Here is a 14,509-nt window from a genome sequence, read left to right as displayed (position 1 = left end):
TAATTCGACCTTGAAAATTAAAATTTTAGGGAGACTTTGAAAATCGATTTCTCGAAAACTATCGATTTGACAGAAAAAAGTCACTGAATCTTTTTTGTAGCCCAGAAAATTTGCCAACAGACCGATTTCTATAAATCGGTAATCGAGATCGATTTGAATAAAAAATAAATTTTTCCTTGAACTTTTTGTTACAAAATAATGTAAATAGGGTAATAAGTAATGAGAATATTAAAATTTTGAAGAGTAAATTTTAAAGCTCATTAAATTTCCTATCAGACAATGCAATAAAACATTTTGTTTTAAAATAAAGTCATTGAGATAATGGACATTGAATTGTAAAAAAAAGACATGCGCGATGACACGCGAATCTTGAACAAAAAACTCCGCCCACTGGCTCACAACCACGCCCACACTTTGTTGCAATCTATTGTATCACAATGTAATGTTAAACACACGATAACAATAAATAATGTATCATTGTAACGTAATTATTGGTAATTTTACTTTAATTGCCTATTTTTTACCCTGATCTCCTACTTGCTCGTATTAAAACTTATGTATCTATTATTCTATTGTAGGTAATCTATCATTTAACCACGTTTCCGGTTAGCTAATTTTCTTATCTATCGTTTTTTATCCTTACAATTTTTTATTTAAATCAATAGTTTTCAAGGAATCGGCATATTAATTTTTTTTGCGAAAATGCCCCATGCTAATTTTTAAATACTCATAACTCAGGTTCTAATTACCCAAAATTGACTTCAAGCCGCTTATAGGTTAGGAAATTTTCTGCTCTACAATTTTGTTCCTGTGAAAAATTTCTTAAAAGTCGATAGTTTTCGAGATATGATCGATTTTGGTACTCCGCCCCAATTATACGAATTTTCAAGGTTAATTAAAATAACAATTTTCGATTAATCATTATGTGATTAAAATAACTAGATTTCCAAAGACAATTTTGATCGGAAATGTCCTGCTGTACATTTTTGTATTGATTAAAAATTCTGAAAAAATCGATTGTTCGCGAGATATCGGTCTCTGAAGACAGAGACTTGAAAATCGGCGGCTAAATAATTAAAATAACGAATTTAAAAAATCAGCAAATGGTAAATAATAATTATAATGACGGTTGGCAGTATGTTAAACCTCTAGAGAAGGTAAAAAAAAAATATCGGGTAAAACAAAGACGAAATAAAAAAAAGTGCAGCTGTATCGGTTGCACGTGGCCTGAAGTCTTCCGATCATTCGTCTAAGCCGTTTCCTCTTTTTCTTATGACCTTTTTACTTTTATTCTGTCTCTTTTATTTTTTACAAATACATATATAGATATATACATATATATATTTTTTTTAATTCCCATCCTTTCCACAAGTCCGACAGACTCCAAAGATCTTCTTCTCACGTCTAAAAATATTTTTATGGCGCCCCCGCTGCGATTTCCTCTTTCATACCCACAGGCATCATGTGTGTTTGACACACACTCGATACTATACTCCTCATATGTTAAATTTTATTATCAATATTAAACATATTTATTTTTAAAATAATATAACAGCTTTTTAAAAATCATTTAAATCCTATTTTCTCAAAACCCAACTTGTTTCACTTCTACTACCGATATCTCGAAAACAATCAATTTTTTTGAATTTTTTTATCTTTACTAAATTGTAGCCCAGAAAATTTCCTAACCGGAAATGTGGTTTTATGTCAACTTTTATCTACTAGACCGGAAGTTATTGGTAATTAAAAAAATAATGGAGACAAAGAACTCATTCTTTATAGTCAAAAATTTATAATAAAACGTTTGAGAACAAATTTCTCAAAAACTATTGATTTTTTCAAAATTTTCAATCGATACAAAATTGTAGCCCAGAAAATTTCCTAACCAGAAATGTCCTTAAATGTAATTTTTCATAAATTCTAACCTCATATATATGAATTATAAAATGTATATAAAATTGAAAAGTAATGAATTTATTATTATTTTTATTGAAATAATGATAATAATAATATTGATTGTATAAATTGATTCAATTGTTTACGAATGACACGCTCAATCGAACATAAATGATATATATGATATATTTATATAAATATAAAGGAAAAAAATCATAAGAGGAAGAAATAAATCGTTTCTCTTTTTTTATTACAATAGAAATAAATGTATTATTTTTTTATCTAGTTACTAAAATCAACCCTTATAAATATATATAGATATATCAATATATATATATATATAGACATTTGTATTGAAGTTAGAGTAGAAAATAAAGACACTATTGGAGTCCGCGTAACATATAAGCGCAAGTGCCGAGTCACGCCTTGACAAACAGGGATCTCAAACATCTGGATGTGTCTCATACTATATGTCTATATATAAACATATATATAGTGCCCCTATGTATATATTAGACCCTCATATTTTTTTAAAATTATTTAAATAATTACTAGTCATTAATTTCGTTAAAAATTGACAGAGACGCAAGAGGTTGAATTTCTTTTTTAATGTTTGTGGGAAAATTATTTATCAGAGGAAAATTGAGGAAAACTCTTTTTTTGAAAAGGAAAATTTGCTAAGAAAAGTTTGGAAAAGTTAATTGAGGAGGGGTAATTTAGAAGGGGGTTAGAAAATGGAGTAAAATTTGAAATTTTGGGAAAATTGGTACAGATTTTGGAAAAGTGGTAGAGTTATTTAGAAAGGGGAAGGGGTGATGGAGGAAAATTTTAAAAAGGAGATGAGGAAATTCTAAAGGAAAATTGTGGAAATTAATTTCCAATTACTAATTATATTTTTAGTAATTACTCTTAAAATATCGAGTTTATTAGAAAATTTAATCAATACTTTTTTGTAGGGAATTAAATTTTCTAAAGAAAAGTTTGGTAGAAAATTTCGATAGGATTAATAGGTCATGAGTTACAGGCAATGGAAAATTAAATACATAATTTAGGAAAATTAATTTACAATTACTAATTACATTTTTCGTAATTACTGTTAAAATATTGATTTTATGAGAAAATTTAATCAATACTTTTTTGTAGGGAATTCAATTTCCTAAAGAAAACTTCTTCGGAAAATTTGCGTAGGATCAATAGGTCATAAGTTACATGCGATGGAAACTCAAATACATAAATGAGGAACATTAATTTCCAATTACTAATTACATTTTTCGTAATTACTCTTAAACTATTGAATTTACGGAAAATTTCAATTGATACTTTTTTGTTGGAAATTCAATTTCCTAAAAAAAAGGTTGAGGGAAAATTTTGATAGGGTCAATACGTCAAGAGTTAGAGACAGTGGAAAATTAAATACATAAATTAGGAAAATTAATTTCCAATTACTAATTACATTTTTAGTAATTACTCTTAAAATATTGAATTTACGGAAAATTTCAATCGATACTTTTTTGTTGGAAATTAAATTTCCTAAAGGGAAGTTTTAGGAAAAATTTTAATGAAGTCAATAGGTCAAGAGTTAGAGACAGTGGAAAATTAAATACATAAATTATGAAAAAAAATTTCGATTACTGATTACATTTTTCGTAATTACTCTCAAAATATTAAATTTACGAAAAAATCCAATCAATACTTTTGTGTAGAGGAGTAAATTCCCGTCAAAAAACTGCTACACAAACTTTGAATTGAGTCATAACTTAAAAAGTTACAGCCACTTGAGATAAAAACAAAAATAATCTCTGTAATAATTTCCAATTACTATTAATAATAATAATTACCATCATCATCATTATCAGCAATTAGTAATTATTTAACTTACACACGATACAAACAAGATATATATAACGGTTAAAAAATATGACAATGATATAAATTCAATAAACAAATACATAAAGCAGTAAATTTTAATGACAAGATCATAAACCCACTTTCTTTATCTCGTTGGTTATTTGAAATTTGATTTCTTATATCATCAAAAAATAACTAATAATTATTAATATTGAATCATGTTCAAAAATTCCATTGCTTAAATAAATTCTTGATCAAATAAAAGATAAAATATAGAAAAAAAAAACAAATTATTATTTAAAATTTGGAGGTCATTTTTTCGTCGGTTAAATTGATTTTAAAAGTAATGAGAAAATAATTATAGTGAATTTTTTTTTTTATTTTTTTTTTTGAAACTTCCGTAGTGTTGATTGTCCTCAATAACGATAATCTCATTCCGAGTAATCAATCGTGATTGTTCTTCCGGTTGAAAAACATACGAGTTATTATCGGTTAGATATTCATAAACATACAACCTCTTGGACTATTATATTTGTAGTAATAAATATAAATAAATAAATAGTTAGTTTGGTAATTGGATTCTTACAATAAATATCGTATCAAGTAATTTGATTCGCGGGGTAATTAATATTTATTTTTTAAAACTTTTTTACTTAACACGCATTTTATGAGTTTTTTTTTGGTTACTGACTTGTAACTTTGGAAGTTATGGTATGATTTGAATTCGGTCAAATACTTTTCTTTGGGAAATATAATTTCCTACAAAAAAGTATTGATTAAATTTTTCCGTAAATATAATATTTTAAGAGTAATTACGAGAAATGTAATTAGTAATCGAAAATTTATTTTCCTAATTTATGTATTTAATTTTCTATTGTCTCAAACTCTTGACCTATTGATCCTATCAAAATTTTACACAAAACTTTTCTTTAGGAAATTTAATTTTCTACAAAAAAGTATTGATTAAATTTTCTCGTAAATTCAATATTTTAAGAGTAATTACGGAAAATGTAATTAGTAATCGAAAATTGATTTTCCTAATTTATGTATTTAATTTTCTATTGTCTCTAACTCTTGACCTCTTGACCCTATCAAAATTTTTTCAGAATGTTTCCTTTAGGAAATTTATTTTCCAACAAAAAAGAATTGATTAAATTTTTCCTTAAATTCAATATTTTAAGAGTAATTACTAAAAATATAATTAGGAATTGGAAATTAATTTTCCTCATTTATGTATTTGAGTTTCCATCGCCTGTAACTTATGACTTATTGACCCTATGAAAATTTTACTCAGAACTTTTCTTTAGGAAATTTATTTTCCAACGAAAAATTATTGGTTGAATTTTTCCGTAAATTTATCATTTTAAGAGTAATTACGAAAAGTGTAATTAGTAATCGAAAATTTATTTTCTTAATTTATGTATTTAATTTTCTATTGTCTCTAACTCTTAACCTATTGACCCTATCAAAATTTTCCCGACCACTTTTCTTTAGGAAATTTAATTTCCTACAAAAAAGTATTGATTAAATTTTCTCGTAAATTTCATATTTTACGAGTAATTCCTAAAAATACAATTAGAAATTATAATTATCAATTTTCTCCTATCAAATTTTCCACTGCCTAACTTTTGAACTATTGACCCAATTAAAATTTTCCTCAAAACTTTTCTTCTCTAAATTTTGTCCTTTACCAAAAAAACTCTAAAACTTTCCCTTATAATCCATAACATTTTCTACAAACCCTCAAAAACCAAAAATTCCTCAAATTTTTTTTTTTTTCAATTTACAAATTCTTAAGTAAATAATTTTTTACTTCTATTTTTTTTCTATTACTTATTAAGAAAGCGTGCGTTATTCTTTCACGCATCCGTTTCCGGTTCTCTCAATAATAATAATAAGATAATAATCGCTGTGACAAGAACAATAAGCGCGCGAACGCGAACGTGCGCACATAAAGCGCGAATTTGGGATTTAAAAATAAAAAAATTCTAAAGAATGATCGGGTTTAAATTTGAATAAAAAAATCTATTGGATTGAATTTATTGTTATCACAATAAAAAAAAAATCATAATAATAATTTAGTGTTTAATTATTAACGTACAGAGTCCGGATTAATTCGTTAATTAAATGTCAAATGGAGGCCTTTGTTTTTTATTTGATATCTATACAATATACATATATATATTTACGTACGTTATTTGTCATTCATTTGCATACAATACTACGATAACAATAATAATAAATGAATCAGAAAAAAAAAAAAATAAAACGAATTTATCAATTTTTTTTGTCCATATTTTTTTCTCGAAAACTATCAAAAATATGAAGAATTTTAATCAATACTTTTTTGTCTCTTACAAAATTTTCTATCCAAAACACTGCTATGACATCGATTAATATCAATTTCTTTTCGATAAATCGATTTTTAAAGTTCACTCGATTTTATTTTTCCAAGTTTTTAATTTTTCAAAGTTACCACACGGTATTTTTACCTGTAGCTCAAAAACTATCAAAAATATACAAAATTTCAATCAATACTTTTTTATTCCTCACAAAATTTTCTATCCAAAACACTGCTATGATATCAATTAATATCGATTACTCTTCAATAAATCGACTTCCAAAGTTCACTCGATTTTATTTTTCCAACTTTTCAATTTTTCTAAGTTACCACACGGTATTTTTGCCTGTAACTCAAAAACTATTGAAAATCCAAAAAATTTCAATCAATACTTTTTTGTTCCTTAGAATATTTACTTTCCAAAACCCTCCCCAAATGTCTATTTAACTCAAAAACTGCTCGAGATATCGTAATTCAAAGTCCAGAAGTTTGAGAACGTGAGAACTAAATTTAAAAAAATTAATTAAAATAATAAGAATAATAAATAAATAAAAAAAATTTAAGGATCAATAAGACGTATGTTCACAAGGTTCAAATTACACTTAAAATTCCTTAATTTTTTTTTTTTTTTATTATTTTCTGGCCCGAATTGTTCATTATAATTTCATGAATAGCCAACTCAGCCGTGACTATTATTATTATTATAATATACTAGTCGATTTGAATAGTACTATAATTACATCCTACTTGTAAAATAAAACCATTTACATGACACGTCAACGTCTAGCCTGACTTGTCACCCTATAAGACAATTAAATTTTTTTTCCCCTTTTTTAATTTTTTTTTTCGATTTTATGTCTAATTTATTTATTCAAATTATTTTTTTTTCCATTCACTCGTAGGTTCTTTATCAATACAGATATTCATTATCAATATATTTTTCTACCGGAAGTGGTATTGACGCCTACGGTTTGAAAAATATTTTCTCAGATTTTTGTATTTTTCTTTTATAAATTCATAACTTTTGGACTAATTGAGATTAAGGCTCGTTCTTGGTTTCATTTCAAACCTGATACCTGCTGAAACAATTTTCATTTATGCAAGACCAACTTTCTATGACAAGTTTACGAGATATCGAATTTTGAGTATGACCTTGAACCTGAAAATTCAAAATTTCAATTCCTAGATTTTTATTCCCTTCTTTAAAAATTCATAACTCTGAAACTAATTAATTTGAAGAGTCCTCGTGGGTCTCACGTCAAAAACAAGATCTTTGGAAAAGAAAAGGGGTAAAGAATAAAAAAGACAATCAGAAAAACAAAAGAAAGTAAAAATAAGGGGTTAAAGGTCGTGGATAATTACCCACATGCCTGCAATACGTTTTACTTTGATCAACTTCTCTGTTTTTCTTTGGATCGGCTATCAAACTCTCCACCTCTTCCCTATCCCCTACCCCTTCTCTTCCCCTTCCCCTTCTCTGGTTTCCTTCCCCAGCATCTTTTTATCTTTTAAACCCTCTTTCATGCTTACTTGTGTCTGTTTATTTTTTTACTGGCCTTAAGGTCCACTGGGATCCTTTTGTCTATCCACCTTTTAATTACTTCCTCTAATTTTCTCATTCGTAAAACTCACTTTTAAATAAAAACAATCTATACTTTTATTCTTTTCTTTTTGTCTATCAGAGATAACTACTTATCATACCACATTTTTGGATAGCCAATTTTCTCATCTACAAATTTAGTCCTTATAAAAAATTCCCTAGGACCTGCTGGTACCAAATTAGAAACTCTTTTATCAAAATATCCCTAAAAAAAAAATTACCCATGTTACCACATGAGTTTTTTTGCTCACCACATGTTTAGTTACCACATTTAAGGACCCTACCGCATAGGAAATTTCATTTCCTGCAATTTTGGTCCTTATCAAAATTTTTCTAAGCCCAATAGTTCAAAAGTTATCGCCACTTTAACAATGACCCAATTTCCGAACTCGGATTTGATGTTACCACATCGAATTTGTGAACTTCTTCGAATTCGGATGTCATTTGTTCAAGTACTATTGTATTTTCCAGTAAATTTCCTTTCCAAAACCCTGGTATGATGTTCAATTATCGAGAAAACTTTTCGAAATATCAGCATTCAAAATACGAAAATTAAAAAAATTATTTTCTTTAATCCGGATAATTTCTGGTAGAGTAAAATAATAACAGCATACAGGTTTGAAGAAGATAAATAAAAAGTATCGTCACTGATTAAATTACATAGCATGTTGAATAATCGATAGAGGATATAAAAGGTGGTTGTGTGTGTTGTGTGCTGTATCCTCTTTAGTCTACTAGTCAAGTACCTAGAGGTATATTGAGTAGTTGGGGTTGAGAAATCGTTAACGAATATTACTTTCAATATTATTTTTTCTTCTTTTATCACCTCATACATTTTTTTCTATCTGTACCACAATATCATGGTAATAAGTATGCAAGAGAATTCTCGATATTGTGGAAAGAAGAGTGGAAGGGGTAGCAGTGGCTGTAGTGGGGGGTCGCGGGGACTGTAGAAGGAGCTGGGAGGTAGAGGAAGGGACTAAATAGTGAGGAGTGGGGGCGAGATGAGACGCAGTCAAGTGGGTACTCGACGACGATACGTATCGGTGTATTGAGTGGTTATGTAATTTATCGTACAAGTACGCAGTTAAATTGATACATTTTCAATTGAATTTTTTATTTTAATGAATGTGGTAATGAGTCGGTAATTGATATTATGTTTATTCAATAATCTATGGAATCATTTTATACAATTTTTTATTTTTTATTGCTGACTTCAGAATTCGATATCTTGAAAATTTATCAGGGAAATTCAACGACTGAATAGTGAAAATTATAACTGACTTTTGAAATGAGACTAATGAAGACCCTTAATAGTAATTAGTCTCAGAGAAATTTAATTTCCTACAGTTGTAGCCCTTACGAAAATTTTTCTAAACCCAATAGTTAAAACGTTATCTTCCTAACCCGGACTTCATGTTACCACATCAAATTTCCAGCCTTGTTTGCGCTTGGCTGTAATTTTTTTGAGAACTATTGTATTCTCCAGTAAATTTCCTTTCCAAAAACCTGCTATGATGTTTAATTATCGTGAATACTTTCCGAGATATCGGCATTCGTAATACCAAGATCGAAAAATGATTTTTTTAATCCCCTGTCTTTACAAGGCGATATCTCGAAAACTAATTGTCGGAATAAAATCTTCAAAAAAAGAAAATTGTACCCAAAGAACGAAGCTTTCAAATGAGATCAATGCCGATAACTTATTCTCATTAGTTTCCAAGTTATAAATTTTAAAAACTGAGATCAGAAATCGTTAAGGCCAAAATTATTTAAAATGGATTCCTTTTAGTAAATGAATATTTTTGGAGGATATTAGGTTCCATGTTACCCCTCTGAGTGTATGAATAAATAAAAAAATGAGAGAGTAAAAATAATTAAATTAATCTGATTGAAAATGTAAATGTAGCTCTGGGAAAGGATAATAATAATAACAATATATATATTAAATGAATTTAATATAATAATAATGAGATGATAAAATAGTTAAAGCTGAGTAAGGTCCAAAAGGAGAAGGTGGAGGTGGTGAGTGGGGTGAGAGGAGCAGAGAACTAAAGGAAAACCGTACGGTGGATGAAAGAGAAGAGAAACTAGATGAGATAAAAGTTAAACGAATGAGAATGAGACTGTGCTGGAAGAGTTAAAATTGTGCGATTGATACAAGGACGTAGTTTTGTCCGCATAGAGTGGGTGGAAGTGGGTGGGAGTAAGGGAGAGAAAGAGATAGTGAGAAAGAGGGATGTAGACATTTCGAAAAGAGACGGTTACCAAATGAAAAGCAAATGAGAGAAATGTTGAGAGAGATGACGATCAGGGAGGAGGCTGGAGTCTGAAGGGAGATGAGAGGAAGGGGGGAGGATGAGAAGAGGATCAGAAAGCGGAACGTATTTGGTAGAGAGTCCTAATTAGCTAAGTAAAGCCGTGGCATTATCACTCATTTTCAAACCCCTTTTCCCAACTTTATCATTCGAGCTTCTATCCATCTGCTTTTTGTATTTTCCTTTTTTTTGGTGTCTACCATCCGATGTAAGTGCTTAATATTAACAATTATATTTTCAATATTTACTTTAACGTCAGTAAAAAAAACCTATTTCTAGAAAAAAAATTTTTTTTTTGACCTTTTTTAAGGACTTTTGACCTTAAGAGTGACATTTGAACCTTACTTACTTAATCTAGTTTTTTTTTGAAGTCCCGAATCCTTAACTTAGTATATAAGGTCCTTACTAAAGGTTCTGGGCCCTTATTGAGGGCTCTAAGCCCTTATTGAAGGTCCTGGGTCCTTATTGAGGGCCCTAAGCTCTTATTGAAGGTCTTCAGCACTTAATTAGATCAGTTGATCCATCCAAAGGTCTAAAACACGTCCATTGTAATATTTAAGCTTAATTAAGGTCACAATGACCTTAGAGATGTGACCTTTAGAATAAAAATAAGTTTTGAACCTTATTTAAGGCATAAAGGTCTTAAAAGATCCAAGATCTTCAAGCCCTTATTTAAAAAACGGTTATTTAAGGCTTTAAGGTCCTCATTTCAGGTCATAAAAGCCAAGTTAGGTCTCTGAACCTCAAGGTCACGATAGTCGTCAGATATCTTTCAGATGCATTTAAGGTCATGCGGTCCTCGGTAAAGGTCTCAAAACCTTTTAAGGTCAATAAAATCTCATTAAAGGACATATAGACCTTTTTGCAGATCTCTAAACTTGTGTAAGGTCTTAGGAATTCCTAAAAAAATTATCAACCCAAATAAAGGTTTCATAGGCATACCATAAGGTTTTTGAACCTGATTTAAGGTCATCAAACCTTACTAGAGGACTCGGAGATCTGCTAAAGGACCTTTAGTAGACTTTGCATCATTTGTAAGGCCATAACTCCAAAATTATTGATTTTACATAAATAATTTGTAGGACCAAAGTTGTAGAGAAATGAATAAGCTTTCCAATGCACTGCCTGAAGTTCTGAAAATATAAAAAAATGACAGAGATATACCCGATCAAAGTAACGCGTGATAATTTAACGAGAAATGTAATTTTTAATAGATTTAATTAGCTTAATGTATTTTTAAACAAGAATAGAGTAAAGAGCGGATGCGTTTACGTTTAATGCAAAACAGTGTTTTTATAGGGGGTAAATTCTTTCCTTTCTTTTGGAAGCGTGTGTGAAAATAAATAAAAAGGTCGGAGCCAATTTGAATGTGTTGAGCGTTAATCCTCGTGTTTCCGAGTCGTGTTTCAGATTCTATGCTTTGCGAGGTGTTTTTTTGTTTTTTTTATGCTTTTTTATGTTTTTTTATGTCACTTTGACGTTCTGATTCATTGACGGGTTTCAAAGAAAATAGAGGGGCTGGAAAATATGAATAAAAATGTGGGGAAGGTGGAAGGATGAAATTGAGATTAAAAATGGTGTTTAAAAAAAAAGTCAAGGGGTTCGAGGGTGAGATTTAAAGGCCGATGATTAAAATCGTAAAAAAAATATTATCTATTATAAATTTTCAACTTGAGGATTTAATGCCATCTCAACATTTTAAGACAGTATACTAATTTTTGATAGAATCATGAAATTCCCACTTAGTACCTAGTTGTTGTTGATAAAATTCTGCTATTCCTCTTCAGTAGCCATTAATTTTTGTTAGAATCCTTAATTTTTTTGTTAGATTGTGATCATTTCTAGCGAAATCCTGAAATCCATGATTTGTAGCCCGTAATTTATCATAGGATCCTTAAATTCTGAAGAGGAGCTCTATGATTATTGAGGAAGTCCTAGTATGATTGATCTGCATCTGCAAACACTGATAAAATTCAAAAATTTCTTGTTGGAACCTGATAATTATTGATAGAATCCTTAAATTCTTTCCTGCATTCTGCTAAATTTTGATAAAATCCTGAAATTCTTTATTGAATCCTGCTAATCTTTGATAGAATCCTTAAATTCTCCACTGCATCCTGCTAATTTTTGATAGAATCCTTAAATTCTTCATTGGATCCTGCTAATTTTTGATAGAATCCTTGAATTCTTCATTGGATCCTGCTAATTTTTGATAGAATCCTTAAATTCTTCATCGGATCTTGCTAATTGTTGATCGAATCTTTAAATTCTTCATCGGATCCTGCTAATTGTTGATCGAATCCTTAAATTATTTACTATATCCTGCTAATTTTTGATAGAATCCTTAAATTCTTCATCGGATCCTGCTAATTGTTGATCGAATCCTTAAATTATTTACTACATCCTGCTAAATTTCGATAAAATCCTTAAATTCTCCATTGGATCCTGCTAATTGTTGATAGAATCCTTAAATTCTTCACTGGATCCTGCTAATTGTTGATAGAATCCTTAAATTCTTCATCGGATCCTGCTAATTATTAATAGAATCCTTAAATTATTTACTATATCCTGCTAATTTTTGATAAATTCCTTGAATTATTCATTAGATCCTGCTAATTTTTGATAGAATCCTCAAATTCTTTATCAGAACCTGCTAATTTATGATAGAATCCAATAATCACTGATCCATTGCTACCAACTTTTGATAGAATCCTAAAACCTCTTATCAGAATCTTCCAATTTTTAATAAAATCGTCAATCTCTCTATTGAATGCCGATAATTTTTGATAAAATCCTCAAATTCGTTATTGAATGCTGATAATTTTTGATAAAATCCTTGAATTCTTCATTGGATCCTGCGAATTTTTGATAGAATCCAAGAATTTCTAATTAGCATCTGCTATTTCTTCATGAAATTCTTGAATTCCTCAGTCAAAGCTTCTAATTAAAAACAAATCTTTGAAATTCCCAATCGAAACCTGCCAATTTATGATAAAATCCTCAAGCATCCCAGTCATCGTTCACGTCATTTCGCTTTTCTCGTCCAACTCCAGCATTGACATCTCCAGCAACCCTTGGAATTCACCCTACCCATAAAACCCAGTCCCCCACTGTTGTTCTTGCCCGCGAAATTCAAAATTCAAAAGTAAGTTTCCCCGCAACCCCCAAGGAAACAATAGATTTTTTGACTTTCGCGTGTCCGCACCCTTCTCGCGCCTCTTGGATCGACCGGACGATACGGAAAATAAAAAGCAAACCCCTCGTTACTATTTCTCGTATGCAAAACCTTAACAATGAGTGGTAATAATTTAAAACACGAATAAAATCGATAGCCACTCAGTTTTTTTTCTCTCCCGCTTACTTGTATGCTCTCGTGACGGCTATTTTTTTCTTTATTCGTTTCCTGTTTTTCCCGGTGTCTTTGCTTCACTCACCCTTCACTTCATTCACCCTTTATTTTAAAATCAAACGTCCATTCTAAATTTAGATACGAATAATAACAAAGATATATATATAAAATAATATAATATAATAAAAAATTGCCGCAACTCTATTGTTACCACCTTTTTTAGTTTCATTATTTTACGTCTATTCTGCTCCGTACTTGCTATCATTTTTTTTTATTCGTTATTTCAATAATACACCAGTGGATAAAATACTTTTTTTCCGTACCTTCAGTACTTAATTTACTTTTTTTTAATAAAAACAAAAAAATATTTAAAAACCGCGCAGTGATCTCCCCTTTCTTTGGACGAAACTCAAGAGCGAATAAACATATTTAATTATCATTGCAGTTCGGTGGATAGGAAATTTTACTGGCTACAATTTTCATGTCTATAAATTTTTCTGTAAGTCCTTCAGTTTCAAAGTTATGGGCATTTTTATAAAATACTGAGGAGGATTCGGAAAAACGATTTTCGTATAAACTTCAATTTCCGATATCTTTGGGAAAAATGGTCGGAAAAAAACGAGAAAAAATTCATTTGAAAGCTTGGGGTCACTAGTTTCGTGTGTGTACTGATACGAAGCCTAAAAAGTTTGTGGAACCCAAAAAATTGATGTGTTACCAAAATTTTTGTTGCGGTTTAAATTTTTAGGGAGAGCGAAACAATTTGAAAATATTTATAATTCAAAATTCGCATCATCAAAGATCAAAGCATTGTTACTCAGTAGACCAAGTTAAATTGTAAATTAAATATCCCGTTTTGAACATATTGCCAACAACTAAACCATTCAAGCTCTTGGTTCCCTCCTCCCTCTGGCGCCCAACTCTCCCACCCGCTTTCACTACCTTCCACTTAGCATGTGGTATTGCCATCGATTCAATGTAAATTGTGACAATGCGTTCTCATTCTGTCCTACACATCATATTTCCCCTCCCAGAATTCATATGGTCCTCGGGCGGTCTGGCGATCCGACACATCGAATCTTCTATTGTTTCGTCGCATTATCAACTTTTATCCATTTTCCCATTGTCTAGTCCTGCTGTCTCTCTTTACTCCTCTC

General features: G+C 29.9%; 1 protein-coding gene across 9 annotated transcripts in view; it reads left to right on the top strand.

Moving 5' to 3' along the window:
• The window catches only part of LOC130677052 (homeobox protein cut-like), an 83,298-nt gene that overhangs the window by 21,379 nt on the left and 47,410 nt on the right, over nucleotides 1-14,509 (top strand). The gene's annotated exons all lie outside the window — the stretch shown is intronic.

This window comes from Microplitis mediator, chromosome 11 (genome assembly GCF_029852145.1).
Source record: "Microplitis mediator isolate UGA2020A chromosome 11, iyMicMedi2.1, whole genome shotgun sequence".
Classification (NCBI taxonomy): Eukaryota; Metazoa; Arthropoda; class Insecta; order Hymenoptera; family Braconidae; genus Microplitis; species Microplitis mediator.
Note: the sequence above shows the minus strand (reverse complement) of the source record. Positions and strands in the feature narration are given on the sequence as shown.